The sequence below is a fragment of the Stegostoma tigrinum genome, unplaced genomic scaffold, assembly GCF_030684315.1.
Source record: "Stegostoma tigrinum isolate sSteTig4 unplaced genomic scaffold, sSteTig4.hap1 scaffold_247, whole genome shotgun sequence".
Taxonomy (NCBI): Eukaryota; Metazoa; Chordata; class Chondrichthyes; order Orectolobiformes; family Stegostomatidae; genus Stegostoma; species Stegostoma tigrinum.
This window is the reverse complement of record NW_026728180.1, coordinates 45,724-62,368: the sequence shown is the minus strand read 5'-3', so window position 1 is coordinate 62,368 and position 16,645 is coordinate 45,724. Positions and strand designations below refer to the sequence as shown.

Below are 16,645 nucleotides of genomic sequence, written 5' to 3'. Positions count from 1 at the left end.
TTACCCTCAGTCGCAGGATCCCATTTCCAACAGACACTGCATCCCATTTCCTTCAGTCACTGCATCCCATTTCCCTCAGTCCCTGCATCCCATTTCACTCAGTCACTGCATCCCATTACCCTCAGTCACTGCATCCCATTACCCTCAGTCACTGCATCCCATGACCCTCAGTCACTGCATCCCATTTCACTCAGTCACAGCATCAAATTAACTTCAGTCGCAGGATCCCATTTCAAACAGACACTGCATCCCATTTTCATCAGTCACTGCATGCCATTTCCATCAGTCACTGCATGCCATTTCCCTCAGTCACTGCATCGCATTTCACTCAATCACTGCATCACATTTCACTCAATCACTGCATCCCATGTCCCACATTCACTGCATCCCATTTCCATCAGTCACTGTTTCCCCTATCTCTCAGACGCTGTATTCAATTTCCCACACTCACTGCATCCCATTCCCCTCAGTCACTGCATCCCATTACCCTGAGTCACAGTATGCCATTTCCCACAGTCTCTGCATCTTCTTTCCCTCAGTCACTGTTTCCCATTTCCCTCAATCACTGCATCCCATCTCCCTCAGTCACTGCATCCCATTTCCCTCAGTCACTGCATCCCATTGTCCTCAGTCACTGCATCCCATTACCCTCAGTCACTGCATCCCATTACCCTCAGTCACTGCATCCCATTTCCCTCAGTCACTGCATCCCATTTCCCTCAGTCACTGCATCCCATTTCCCTCAGTCACTGCATCCCATTTCAAGCAGTCACTGCATCCCATTTCAAGCAGTCACTGCATCCCATTTCAAGCAGTCACTGCATCCCATTTCAAGCAGTCACTGCATCCCATTTCATTCAGCCTCTTCATCACATTTAACTCAGTCTCTGCAACCCATTTCCCTCAGTCACTGCATCCCACTTCACTCAATCACTGCAGGCCATTTCACTCATTGACTGCATCCTATTTCACTCTGACGCTGCGTCCCGTTTCCCTCAGTCACTGCATCCCATTACCGTCCGTCACTCCATCCAATTACTGTCAGTCACTGCATCCCATTTTGATCAGTCACTGCATCCCATTACACTCAGTCACTGCATCCATTTGACACAGTCACTGTATCCCATTTCCCTCAGTCACTGCATCCCATTTCCACCATTTACTGCATCCCATTTCACTCAGCCACTGCATCACATTTCACTCAGCCACTGCATCCCATTTCACTCAGCCACTGCATCCCATTTCACTCAGCCACTGCATCCCATTTCACTCAGCCACTGCATCCCATTTCACTCAGCCACCGCATCCTAGATCACACAGTCACTGCATTACAGTTCACACAGACACTGCAGCCCATTTCACACAGTCACTGCATCCCATTTCACCGAGTCACTGCATCCCATTTCACTCAGTCACTGCATCTCATTCCCCTCAGTCACTGCATCCCATTATCCGGAGTCACAGTATCCCATTTCCCACAGACACTGCATCTCCTTTCCCTCAGTCACTGCATCTGCTTTCCCTCAGTCACGGCATCTCCTTTCCCTCAGTCACGGCATCCCATTTCACTCAGTCACTGCATCCCATTGAACAGAGACAGTAAATCCCATTCAATTGAGACAGTGCATCCATTTTCCTCAGTCACTGCATCTCCGTTCCATCAGTCACTGCATCGCATTCCCCTCAGTCACTGCATCGCATTCCCCTCAGTCACTGCATCGCATTCCCCTCAGTCACTGCATCGCATTCCCCTCAGTCACTGCATCGCATTCCCCTCAGTCACTGCATCGCATTCCCCTCAGTCACTGCATCCCATTCCCCTCAGTCATGCATCCCATTTAGCTCAGTCACTGCATCCCATTTCGCTCAGTCACTGCATCCCATTTCACTCAGTCACTGCATCGCATTACCCTGAGTCACAGTATGCCATTTCCCACAGTCACTGAATCCCATTTCCCTCATTCACTGCATCCCACTTCAATCAGTCACCGCATCCCATTTCCGTCCGTCACCGCATCCCATTTCCGTCAGTCACTGCATCCCAGTTCACTCAGTCTTGGCATCTCATTTCCCTCAGTCACTGCATCCCATTTCCCTCAGTCACTGCATCCGATTTCCCTCAGTCACTGCATCGCATTCCCCTCAGTCACTGCATCGCATTTCACTCAGTCACTGCATCGCATTACCCTGAGTCACAGTATGCCATTTCCCACAGTCACTGAATCCCATTTCCCTCATTCACTGCATCCCACTTCAATCAGTCACTGCATCCCATCTCCCTCAGTCACTGCACTCCAAGTCCCTCAGTCACTGCATCCCATGTCCCTCAGTCACTGCATCCCATTTCCGTCAGTCACTGCATCCCATTTCCGTCAGTCACTGCATCCCTTTTCAACAGTCACTGCATCGCATTTCACTCAGTCACTGCATCCCATTACCCTCAGTCACTGCATCCCATTACCCTCAGTCACTGCATCCCATTACCCTCAGTCACTGCATCCCATTACCCTCAGTCACTGCATCCCATTGCCCTCAGTCACTGCATCCCATTACCCTCAGTCACTGCATCCCATTACCCTCAGTCACTGCATCCCATTACCTTCAGTCGCAGGATCCCATTTCCAACAGACACTGCATACCATTTCCTTCAGTCACTGCATCCCAGTTCACTCAGTCTCGGCATCCCATTTCCCTCAGTCTCGGCATCCCATTTCCCTCAGTCTCGGCATCCCATTTCCCTCAGTCTCGGCATCCCATTTCCCTCAGTCACTGCATCCCATTTCCCTCAGTCACTGCATCCCATTTCCCTCAGTCACTGCATCACATTCCCCTCAGTCACTGCATCACATTCCCCTCAGTCACTGCATCACATTCCCCTCAGTCACTGCATCACATTCCCCTCAGTCACTGCATCACATTCCCCTCAGTCACTGCATCACATTCCCCTCAGTCACTGCATCCCATTCCCCTCAGTCACTGCATCCCATTCCCCTCAGTCACTGCATCCCATTGCCCTCAGTCACTGCATCCCATTGCCCTCAGTCACTGCATCCCATTGCCCTCAGTCACTGCATCCCATTGCCCTCAGTCACTGCATCCCATTTCCGTCAGTCACCGCATCCCATTTCCGTCCGTCACCGCATCCCATTTCCGTCAGTCACCGCATCCCAGTTCACTCAGTCTTGGCATCTCATTTCCCTCAGTCACTGCATCCCATTTCCCTCAGTCACTGCATCCGATTTCCCTCAGTCACTGCATCGCATTCCCCTCAGTCACTGCATCGCATTCCCCTCAGTCACTGCATCGCATTCCCCTCAGTCACTGCATCGCATTCCCCTCAGTCACTGCATCGCATTCCCCTCAGTCACTGCATCCCATTCCCCTCAGTCATGCATCCCATTTAGCTCAGTCACTGCATCCCATTTCGCTCAGTCACTGCATCCCATTTCACTCAGTCACTGCATCGCATTACCCTGAGTCACAGTATGCCATTTCCCACAGTCACTGAATCCCATTTCCCTCATTCACTGCATCCCACTTCAATCAGTCACCGCATCCCATTTCCGTCCGTCACCGCATCCCATTTCCGTCAGTCACTGCATCCCAGTTCACTCAGTCTTGGCATCTCATTTCCCTCAGTCACTGCATCCCATTTCCCTCAGTCACTGCATCCGATTTCCCTCAGTCACTGCATCCGATTTCCCTCAGTCACTGCATCGCATTCCCCTCAGTCACTGCATCGCATTTCACTCAGTCACTGCATCGCATTACCCTGAGTCACAGTATGCCATTTCCCACAGTCACTGAATCCCATTTCCCTCATTCACTGCATCCCACTTCAATCAGTCACTGCATCCCATCTCCCTCAGTCACTGCACTCCAAGTCCCTCAGTCACTGCATCCCATGTCCCTCAGTCACTGCATCCCATTTCCCTCAGTCACTGCATCCCATTTCCGTCAGTCACTGCATCCCTTTTCAACAGTCACTGCATCGCATTTCACTCAGTCACTGCATCGCATTTCACTCAGTCACTGCATCCCATTACCCTCAGTCACTGCATCCCATTACCCTCAGTCACTGCATCCCATTACCCTCAGTCACTGCATCCCATTGCCCTCAGTCACTGCATCCCATTACCCTCAGTCACTGCATCCCATTACCCTCAGTCACTGCATCCCATTACCTTCAGTCGCAGGATCCCATTTCCAACAGACACTGCATACCATTTCCTTCAGTCACTGCATCCCAGTTCACTCAGTCTCGGCATCCCATTTCCCTCAGTCTCGGCATCCCATTTCCCTCAGTCACTGCATCCCATTTCCCTCAGTCACTGCATCCCATTTCCCTCAGTCACTGCATCACATTTCCCTCAGTCACTGCATCACATTTCCCTCAGTCACTGCATCACATTCCCCTCAGTCACTGCATCACATTCCCCTCAGTCACTGCATCCCATTCCCCTCAGTCACTGCATCACATTCCCCTCAGTCACTGCATCCCATTCCCCTCAGTCACTGCATCCCATTCCCCTCAGTCACTGCATCCCATTGTCCTCAGTCACTGCATCCCATTGCCCTCAGTCACTGCATCCCATTGCCCTCAGTCACTGCATCCCATTGCCCTCAGTCACTGCATCCCATTTCCGTCAGTCACCGCATCCCATTTCCGTCCGTCACCGCATCCCATTTCCGTCAGTCACCGCATCCCAGTTCACTCAGTCTTGGCATCTCATTTCCCTCAGTCACTGCATCCCATTTCCCTCAGTCACTGCATCCGATTTCCCTCAGTCACTGCATCACATTCCCCTTAGTCACTGCATCGCATTTCACTCAGTCACTGCATCGCATTACCCTGAGTCACAGTATGCCATTTCCCACAGTCACTGAATCCCATTTCCCTCATTCACTGCATCCCACTTCAATCAGTCACTGCATCCCATCTCCCTCAGTCACTGCATCCCATGTCCCTCAGTCACTGCATCCCATGTCCCTCAGTCACTGCATCCCATGTCCCTCAGTCACTGCATCCCATTCCACTCAGCCACTGCAACACAGTTCACTCAGCCACTGCAACACAGTTCACTCAGTGACTGCATCCCATTGTCCTCAGTCACTGCATCCCATTTCCATCAGTCAGTGCATCCCATTTCCCACAGTCACTGCATCTCCGTTCCTCAATCACTGCATGTCATTTCACTCAGTCTCTGCAGCCCATTTCACCTCAGTCGCTACATCCCATTACCCTCAGTCACTGCATCCCAGTACGCTCAGTCACTGCATCCCAGTACGCTCAGTCACTGCATCGCGTTACCCTCAGTCACTGCATCGCGTTACCCTCAGTCACTGCATCACATTCCCCTCAGCCAGAGCATCCCATTTCCCACATTCACTGCATCTCCTTTCCCTCAGTCAATGCTTCACATTCCACTGAGTCACTGCATCCCATTCCACAGTGTCACAGCATCCCATTTCAAACAGACACTGCATCCCATTTCCGTCAGTCACTGCATCCTATTTCCCTCAGTCACTGCATCCCATTTTCATCAGTCACTGCATCCCATTTCCATCAGTCTTGGCATCTCATTTCCCTCAGTCACTGCATCCCATTTCCCTCAGTCACTGCAGCCCATTTCCCTCAGTCACTGCAGCCCATTTCCCTCAGTCACTGCATCACATTTCACTCAATCACTGCATCCCATGTCCCACATTCACTGCATCCCATTTCCATCAGTCACTGTTTCCCCTATCTCTCAGACGCTGTATTCAATTTCCCACACTCACTGCATCCCATTCCCCTCAGTCACTGCATCCCATTACCCTGAGTCACAGTATGCCATTTCCCACAGTCACTGCATCTTCTTTCCCTCAGTCACTGTATCCCATTTCCCTCAATCACTGCATCCCATCTCCCTCAGTCACTGCATCCCATTGTCCTCAGTCACTGCAACACATTTCACTCAGTCACTGCATCCCATTTCCCTCAGTCACTGCATCCCATTTCCCTCAGTCACTGCATCCCATTTCCCTCAGTCACTGCATCCCATTTCCAACAGTCACTGCATCCCATTTCCAACAGTCACTGCATCCCATTTCCAACAGTCACTGCATCCCATTTCCAACAGTCACTGCATCTCATTTCACTCAATCACTGCATCCCATGTCCCACACTCACTGCGTCCCATTCCCCTCAGTCACTGCATCCCATTACCCTGAGTCACAGTATGCCATTTCCCACAGTCACTGCATCTCCTTTCCCGCTGTCACTGCATCCCATGTCCCTCAGTCACTGCATCCCATGTCCCTCAGTCACTGCATCCCATGTCCCTCAGTCACTGCATCCCATGTCCCTCAGTCACTGCATCCCATGTCCCTCAGTCACTGCATCGCACTTCCCTCAGTTACTGCGTCACATTTCCATCAGACATTGCAGCTCATGTCACTCTGTCACTGCATCCCATTTCCATCAGTCACTCTGTCACTGCATCACATTTCCATCAGACACTACATCTCATTTCACTCATTCACTGCATCCCATTTCACGCAGTCACTGCATCCCATTCCACTCAGTCACTGCATCCGATTTCACTCAGTCAGTGCGTCACATTTCACTCAGTCAGTGCGTCACATTTCACTCAGGCACTGTATCCCATTTCCCTAAGTCACTGCACCCCAAGCCCGCACGGGCACTGCATCCCTATCAACTCAGTCACTCCTTCCCAGTACCTCAGTCACTGCATCCCATTTCCCTCAGTCACTGCATCCCATTTCCCTCAGTCACTGCATCCCATTTCCCTCAGTCACTGCATCCCATTTCCCTCAGTCACTGCATCCCATTTCCCTCAGTCACTGCATCCCATTTCCCTCAGTCACTGCATCCCATTTCCCTCAGTCACTGCATCCCATGTCCCACATTCACTGCACCCCATTTCCATCAGTCACTGTTTCCCGTATCTCTCAGACGCTGTATTCAATTTCCCACACTCACTGCATCCCATTCCCCTCAGTCACTGCATCCCATTACCGAGTCACAGTATGCCATTTCCCACAGTCACTGAATCCCATTTCCCTCAGTCACTGCATCCCATCTCCCTCAGTCACTGCATCCCATGTCCCTCAGTCACTGCATCCCATTGTCCTCAGTCACTGCATCCCACTTCATTCAGTCGCTGCATCCCATTTCACTCAGTCACTGCATCCCATTTCACTCAGTCACTGCATCCCATTTCACTCAGTCACTGCATCCCATTTCACTCACTGACTGCATCCCATTTCCGTCAGTCAGTGCATCCCATGTCCCTCAGTCACTGCATCCCATGTCCCTCAGTCACTGCATCCCATGTCCCTCAGTCACTGCATCCCATTCCACTCAGCCACTGCATCACAGTTCACTCAGTGACTGAATCACAGTTCACTCAGTCACTGCATACCATTTCCATCAGTCACTACATCCCATTACCCTCAGTCACTGCATCCCAGTACGCTCAGTCACTGCATCCCAGTACGCTCAGTCACTGCATCCCATTTCCCTCATACACTGCATCCCATTTCCTTCAGACACTGCATCGCGTTACCCTCAGTCACTGCATCACATTACCCTCAGTCACTGCATCACATTACCCTCAGCCAGAGCATCCCATTTCCCACATTCACTGCATCTCCTTTCCCTCAGTCAATGCTTCACATTCCACTGAGTCACTGCATCCCATTCCACAGTGTCACAGCATCCCATTTCACTCAGTGACTGCAACCCATTACCCTCAGTCACTGCATCCCATTACCCTCAGTCACTGCATCCCATTACCCTCAGTCACTGCATCCCATTTCACTCAGTCACTGCATCCAATTAACTTCAGTCGCAGGATCCCATTTCAAACAGACACTGCATCCCATTTTCATCAGTCACTGCATGCCATTTCCATCAGTCACTGCATGCCATTTCCCTCAGTCACTGCATCGCATTTCACTCAATCACTGCATCACATTTCACTCAATCACTGCATCCCATGTCCCACATTCACTGCATCCCATTTCCATCAGTCACTGTTTCCCCTATCTCTCAGACGCTGTATTCAATTTCCCACACTCACTGCATCCCATTCCCCTCAGTCACTGCATCCCATTACCCTGAGTCACAGTATGCCATTTCCCACAGTCTCTGCATCTTCTTTCCCTCAGTCACTGTTTCCCATTTCCCTCAATCACTGCATCCCATTTCCCTCAATCACTGCATCCCATCTCCCTCAGTCACTGCATCCCATCTCCCTCAGTCACTGCATCCCATTTCCCTCAGTCACTGCATCCCATTTCCCTCAGTCACTGCATCCCATTTCCCGCAGTCACTGCATCCCATTTCCCGCAGTCACTGCATCCCATTTCCCGCAGTCACTGCATCCCATTTCCCGCAGTCACTGCATCCCATTTCAAGCAGTCACTGCATCCCATTTCAAGCAGTCACTGCATCCCATTTCATTCAGCCTCTGCATCACATTTAACTCAGTCTCTGCAACCCATTTCCCTCAGTCACTGCATCCCACTTCACTCAATCACTGCAGGCCATTTCACTCATTGACTGCATCCTATTTCACTCTGACGCTGCGTCCCGTTTCCCTCAGTCACTGCATCCCATTACCGTCCGTCACTCCATCCAATTACTGTCAGTCACTGCATCCCATTTTGATCAGTCACTGCATCCCATTACACTCAGTCACTGCATCCATTTGACACAGTCACTGTATCCCATTTCCCTCAGTCACTGCATCCCATTTCCACCAATTACTGCATCCCATTTCACTCAGCCACTGCATCCCATTTCACTCAGCCACTGCATCACATTTCACTCAGCCACTGCATCCCATTTCACTCAGCCACTGCATCCCATTTCACTCAGCCACCGCATCCTAGATCACACAGTCACTGCATTACAGTTCACACAGTCACTGCATCCCATTTCACCGAGTCACTGCATCCCATTTCACTCAGTCACTGCATCTCATTCCCCTCAGTCACTGCATCCCATTATCCGGAGTCACAGTATCCCATTTCCCACAGACACTGCATCTCCTTTCCCTCAGTCACTGCATCTGCTTTCCCTCAGTCACTGCATCGCATTCCCCTCAGTCACTGCATCGCATTCCCCTCAGTCACTGCATCGCATTCCCCTCAGTCACTGCATCGCATTCAGCTCAGTCACTGCATCCCATTTCGCTCAGTCACTGCATCCCAGGTCACTCAGTCACTGCATCCCAGGTCACTCAGTCACTGCATCCCAGGTCACTCAGTCACTGCGTCCCATTTCAGACAGTCACTGCATATCCTTTCCTCAGTCACTGCATCCCATTTCACCAAGTCACTGCTGCCCATTTCACTCAGTCACTGTGGCCCATTTAACAGTCACTGCATCCCATTTCCACAGTCACTGCATCCCATTCCCCTCAGACACAGCATGCTATTTCCCACAGTCTCCGCATCTCCTTTCCTCTGTTACTGCATCCCATTTCACTCAGTAAGGGCAGCGCATTTCACTCATTCACTGCATCCCATTGCACTCAGTCACTGGATCCCATTTCCATCAGACACTGCATCCCATTTCCCTCAGTCACAGCACCCCTTTTTCCACAGTCAGTTCATCTCCTTTCCTCAGTCACTGCATCCCATTTCACTCAGTCACCGCAACCCATTTCGCACAGTCACTGCAGCCCACTTCACGCAGTCACTGAATCACATTTGTTGTTCTCACTTGAATGCAATGGTCATGAATCTCCTCCAATGGCTGGTCATGTATTTCCAATGCAAAATTTTACCAAGTTTTGATTACATGTGTCTCCTCTATTCTATAAGATGCTGCAATAAACTCAAATTTGACGAATCATAATTCAACCACCATTACCTACAGAGTTAATTTCATCAAACAGATCCAATTAGAATTGTCACATTCCCAAATCCTGATTCAAGTTTTTCTAACTATGGGCCACGTGGTTCAGAAAAAAAGACACATAGAATCAGAGAGATGTACAGTCGGGAAACAGATCCTTTGGCACAATTTGTCTATGTTGACCAGATATCCTAAATTAATTTAGTCCCATTTGCCAGCATTTGGCCCATATTCCTCTAAACCCATCCTATTCATATACCCATCCACATGCCTTTTAAACGTACAAGCCTCCACCACTTCCTCTGGCAGCTCACTCCATACATGCACCACTATGAAAAAAATCCGGTCCATTTTAAATCTTCCCTCTCTCATTTTTAACCTATTCCCTCCAGTTTCGGCTTCCAGCAATCCGGGGAAAAGATCTTGGCTGTTCGCTCTATCCACGTCCCTCGTAATTGTACAAACTTCTATATGGTCAGCCCTGAACTCCAAAGTTCCAAGAAATAGCTGCCTGTTCAAGCCCACGGTATACCTCCAACCTCCGATGCTGGTAACATCCTTGTAGAGCTTCTCTGAACCCTTTTATGTTTACAACATAGAACAATACAGCGCAGAACAGGCCCTTCGGCCCTCAATGTTGCGCCGACATCCTTCCTCTCGCAAGGAGACCAAAATCGATTGCAGTATTCCAAAAGCAGCCGAACCAACGTCCTACGTGGCTGCTAAGTGATCTCCCAACTCCTATACTCAATGCACTGACCGATAAAGGCGAGCACACCAAATGTCTCCTTCATATCCTTTCTTCCGGTGGCTGTACTTGGATGGAAATACGAAACTGCACTCCAGCGTCTCTTTATTAAGCAACACTCCCCACAACCTTGAGTGTAAACGTGCTGCCCTGATTTGCCTTTCCAAAATGTAGCACCTCACATTTGTCAAACCTCAACACCATCTGCCATTCCTCAGTTTATTGGCCCTTGTCAATGTCCCATTGTATTCTGAGGTGACCTTCTTGGCTGGCTCCTACACCTTCAATCATTGGGAAACTTACTAACCACACCTTCTATTTTCATATCCAAATCATTGCATCACTTCAACTCCCCCTCCCACTCCCTGAATGACATGTCCATCCTGGGCCTCTTCCAGTGTCACAACCAAACGACCCAGAAACTGGAGGAGCAGCACCTCATATTCCGCCTCGGGAGCTTCCAACTCAATAGCCTCAATGTGGACTTGGCCACCCTCAAAATCTCCCCACCCGCCAGCCTCATCCTAGTTCCTAGACTAGTTCCTCCCCTCATCCCCGCCTCAATGACCTGTCCGCCTTCTCTCCCACCTATCCACTACTCCCACCTCACTGACCAAAACCCACCACTGCTTGGAATTATTCTTCTTTTCACACTTCATCAGCTCGATGTTATTTCGAAAATCTATTTTCCAATTGTTGGAAAAAGTGAGATAAAGAGAAGTAAAAGAAGTTACATTCTTACCACTCGGGAAATCTCTGAATATTCTTCTGTTGAAAGGCCGCCAAGGAACGATGCAATTCTTGTGTCACAAACGCTGTGAGGGAGACATCTTTTTCGGTTCCACTAACTCCACCCTAAGGAAGACAAACCCACGTAACATATCTAGTGACTTAAAACATACTCTATTGTTGCCCAAGGTGGAGAGCTGGATGAACACAGCAGGTCAAGCAGCATCAGAGAAGCAAGAAAGCTGATGTTTCGGAACAAGCCCCTACTTCAGAAAATTGGCGCTGGAGAATCTGAGACAACAAGGTGTACAGCCGGATGATACTGCTTGGCCTGCTGTGTTCATCCAGCTTTACACCTTCTTATCTCAGATTCTCCAGCATCTGCAGTTCCTACTACCTCTATTGTTGCCCTTTCACTTTACTGAACTAATATGAGCCAGTAGTTTTGTTTAGGCTCGTGTAATCTTACGCTTATTGGCCTGTACAAAATCCTGAATTAATTTTGATCGACTGACGGGAGGAGAGATGAATTTTATAGAAATTTTTGTTTTCTACCAATTTGCAGAGGGCATCGTGGGCGATTGAAGGACAGTGTCCTTATCCTCCAGGTCTGCGGACTGCATCATTACCAACTTGCCTATTTGCATATACATACAATATTCATTATGTACCAATGAAACATAATAAACCAATACTGTGTACTAAAAACAACGCTCACATATCAATGGAAATTTAAATATTTATCATAGAGTTTGAAGAATTGAATTCAATGATACAAAGCAAAAACCAGTGAAGATGAGTGCAGTTGGTCAGCACTTTTGTCACTAAGTGGAGGTTGGCAGTTTGAGGCCACCCAGGAACAAGCAAGCTCTGTCTAACTCCAAGGGCAGCACGGTGGCTCAGTGGTTAGCACTGCTGACTCACAGCGCCAGGGACCCAGGTTCGATCCCACCGTTGGACGATTTTCTGTGCGGAGTTTGTACATTCTGCCCATGCCTGCATGGGTTCCTGCTGGGTGCTCTGGTTTCCTCCCACAGTCCAAAGATGTGCAGGCTCGGTGTATGGGCCATGCCAAACTTGCCCATTGTGTTTAGGGATGTGCAGATTTGGTGTGTTAGTCATGGGAAATGTAGGGTCACTGAGGAAAGGGTCGGGGGATGAGTCAGGGTGAGATGCTCTTTGGAGCGTGGCCGTGGACTTCTTGGGTCAAAAGGGGCTTGTTTCCACACCGTAGGGATTCTATGATATGGAAGTATCTTTTGAAGTGGACATTCATGGGTATGCTGTAACAGAGACCTTGAAATACTGCACAACAAATACTTGGAACTAGACTGTCAATTCAGACATAGCATCAAAAAAGGTCATGGAAGTTGTCACTGATATAAAGCAGGATTGATGAAAATCCAGCAGGAAATGGTGTCAAAAGGCACTGTATCTTTTATTCATCTCCAGTTATTTTGTCCAAGGCACTGGATGCTGGCAGGATTGAAACATTTAAGAAATGCTTCACAAAACACAAATAAGGACCTGCACATCTTTGAACAATGGGAGGAAACTGCAGCACCTGGCAGAAGCCCCTCGCAGACGCGGGGAGGACGTGTCAATTCCACACAGATAGTTACCCAAGACTGGAATCTCAATTGGCTCCCCAGTGCATGCGCAGCTCGAACCACTGAGCAACTACCTTGCCCAGAAGGGGTTTTATAAGCGCATACATTATTTCCATTAAGACAGATCCAATCCTCTATGTCCAATCAAAATAACATATTGTAGATATCATGACAACAATCATAAATGATTTTGAATAAGTAAATCAAAAAAATTGAAATAGTTTCCAAGCCTAAATACTAGATATGGTGCAGTTAAGATGAATAGCGCAACAACAAAAAGGCCATATTTTATGTAACCATCGGTAACACTTGAAAACTTGCAACAATTCGTCGCCAGTAGTGCTCTGAAGTGGCTTGATGGTGCACTCCTTCAGACACTGGAATGAAACTCCAAAGATCACAAATTCTCCTTCAATACCGTGTTGTAACAGTGACTGCATCAACCTGAGTTTATGGGCCTGACTGGAAACCCACACAACATGCATAAACAAAAAAATAATCTAAGGTGACAGGAGAAAAAAATGTATGTATGTATGCAACGTCTTTGAAAAGCAATTATTTGTAGCGGCTGCAAGCCCATAAGGAATCTCGTTTCGCAGATTATATTCATTTGCACTGCAGGTCATGCCAGTCAGAATCAGTTTTCGTTTCATGACAGATAACTAAAATGTCCATTACAATGAACTTTGGTTGATCAGAAGATTTTAAGTAAGGACTATGTCTTGTGTGAGCTGACGGCATTAGGGGATGGAGAAGGTACATGCACTGCTGGCATCTTGACACCATTGAATGAGCAAGCGTGGACGCAAAGGTTGTAACAGCTAACAATTGTACAGGCAATATCTTTTGAGCTCCTTCCGAGCGGGCCTGTAATACTCTAAAGCTGTGCCAGACCCTCAGTTCCTCCACCTTTCGTACGCTGCCTTTTCTTTTTGACAAGAAGCACCTCTGTACCCGTCATCCAAGGCTCCTTAATCTTACCCCTTCTTATCTGTCTCAGAGGAACAAATTTATACATCACTCGCAACAACTGCTCCTTGAACAGCCTCCACATGTCTGCTGCGCCCTTTCTGTGGAACAATTGCTCCCAATCTGTACTTCCCAACTCCTGTCTGATAGCATCATAGTTCCCTTGACCCCAGTGAAATATCTTCCCCTGGTAACTGCTCCTTTCACTTTCCATGGCTATGGTAAATGTGAGGCTCTTGCGGTCACTGTCGCCAAAGTGTTCTCCCACCACGAGATCTGACACCTGTCCTGGCTCATCGCCGAGCACCAAATCCAAAATGGCCTCCCCCCTTGGCCTGTCCACATACTGAGTCAGGAAACCCTCCTGAACACACCTGACAAAAACGGCTCCATCCAAACCATCTGCACTGAGGAGGTTTCGATCTATATTGGGAAAGTTGAAGTCACCCATAACAACAACCCTGATACGTTTGCACTTTTCAACAATCTGCCGGCCAATGAGTTCTCCGATCTCCCAACCGCTATTTGGGGTCTGTAGCAAACCCCAAGTGAAGTGACTGCTGCCTTGCTGTTCCGAACTTCCACCCACACCGGCTCAGTCGACAAACCTTCCTTGGCAACCTCAGCCCATACCACCACAGTAGACATGTCCTCAAAGGTTCTTTCAGCCGCCGTTATACTGTCCTTGACCAACAAAGCCACACCTCCCCCTCTTTTAACACCTTCCCAGACCTTAATCAAAGATCTAAACACGAGAACCTGCAACATCCATTCCTGACCCTCCTCTATCCATGCCTCCGAAATGGCCACAACATCGAAGTCCCAGGTACCTATCCAAGCTGCAACCTCACCTACATTATTCCGGATACTCCCGGCATTAAAGTCGTCACACTTCACTCCAGCTTGCTGTCTGCCAGCACACTCCTGTGACAGTGAGGTCCTGACCATGTCCTCCCTACGCTCATCCTCCTGTGTACTGGGACTACACCTCAGTTTCCCATCCCCCTTCTGAGCTAGTTTAAATCCAACCGAATGGCACTAGCCAATTTCCCACCCAGGATATTCGTGCCCCTCTCATTCAAGTGGAGACCGTCCTGTTTGTACAGGTCCCACCTTCCCCAGAATGAGCCCCAATTGTCCATGTACCTGAAGCCCTCCCACCTGCACCATCCCTGCAGCCACGTCTTCAGCTGAAATCTCTCCCTGTTCTTTGCCTCGCTATCACGTGGTACGGGTGACAAACCAGAGATGACCACTCTGCTTGTTCTAGCTCTCGGCTTCCACCCTAGCTCCCTCAAATCCTGCCTGACATCCCTATCCCTCTTTCTACCTATGCCGTTGGTGCCTATGTGGATCACGGCTTGGGGCTGGTCACCCTCTCCCCTCAGGACCCTAAACACACGATCCGAGACATCAGAGACCCTGGCACCTGGTAGGCAACACACCAATCGTGAGTCTCTTTCGTTCCCGGCAAATCTTCTATCAGTCCCTCGAACTCTTGAGTCCCCAATGACTATCACTCTCTTCCTATCCCCGCTTCCCTTCTGTGCAAGAGAGACAGACTCTGTGCCAGAGACCTGCACCCTACTGCATACCCCTGCTAAGTCATCCCCCGGAACAGTATCCAAAATGGGATAGTTGTTTTTCAGGGGAGCGACCGCAGGAGATTTCAGGGGAACGACCACAGGGGAAGGTTCGTCAAGCTACACCGGGTAAACGTGCATTTTTGGCTGAAGAAACATGTGTTTCAATGTGAGCTAATGGAAGAAGCCATGGAGTCAAAGCTAAACATTTCGACAATAAGACAACCATTCTTAAAAGCAGCATACAGCGTGAAAAAGAAATGAGCTGCTTTAATATCCACTTAAAATTTATGTGGAATATCAGATGGAATTTTCTTATTGACTCCATTGTGCAATCATGTCGAGCTAAAAATGTTAACTGCATTAATTAATACTAACCAGAAACGGACTTTGTAGTAAATGGTTTGACGATTTTCTGGATCTGAAACATCCCTTTTCCTTCTCCAACGAAGATCGTACCAACCTATGGTACCAAACTGTGAGTCAAACGGATGGGACATGTAATCTTTAAATTTCTCATCAAAACAGTCTAATCGTATGGTTCTGTGCAATAAAAGACAAAGAATAAACATGTTTCCAACAATTTTGCTGATGTTTACGAACAGAATGCTCAAATTCAAAAAGTTTGGGCTGGCATGTCTGCTTCCTCCAGCCTGTTTAAACTGTTCCATTCAATGTGAAATTTGTGATAAGTTTTAGCACACAGGTCTATGTGATCTGCGCCACCACCTTCTATTCGTCATACATGCTTTCCCCCTCTTCCTGTAATACATTCCTTGAAGTGTTCAATGAGATTTTGATTTTAAATCTTATCGTCATATTCTTTTGATTCTCAAGCATCAATGAATCTGATGTTGCCGCCATTCCATGCAGTGCACAGCACGTCAAACAGGAGTCTTACTCTTGCCATGAGCACTGAGGTAGTATGGGGTCACAACTGTCTCATAGTTCAGAATGAAATTCTACATATAGGGCTATGAAGAGTCATGCAGTTAATTTTATTTGACACGCTATTTCTTTTCTTCACAAATATGCTGAATTTAAAGTGATCTTCACCCTCATTTAAAATGAATTCAATATCCAACCATCTGTAAAACTACCATATCCAAATTTTAATTTGAGTTCAGTGTTACAC

General features: G+C 48.4%; 1 long non-coding RNA gene across 2 annotated transcripts in view; it reads right to left on the bottom strand.

Annotated features, from left to right (window-relative positions):
• Positions 1-11,371: 11,371 nt before the first annotated feature.
• The window catches only part of LOC132208022 (uncharacterized), a 43,247-nt gene continuing 37,973 nt past the window's right edge, over positions 11,372-16,645 (bottom strand). For both annotated transcript variants that reach the window (XR_009444134.1, XR_009444135.1), the window contains exons 7-8: positions 15,889-16,053; positions 11,372-11,474 (exon numbers count right to left, since the gene is read on the bottom strand). This is a non-coding gene — a long non-coding RNA (uncharacterized LOC132208022). The remainder of the gene's footprint in view (positions 11,475-15,888; positions 16,054-16,645) is intronic.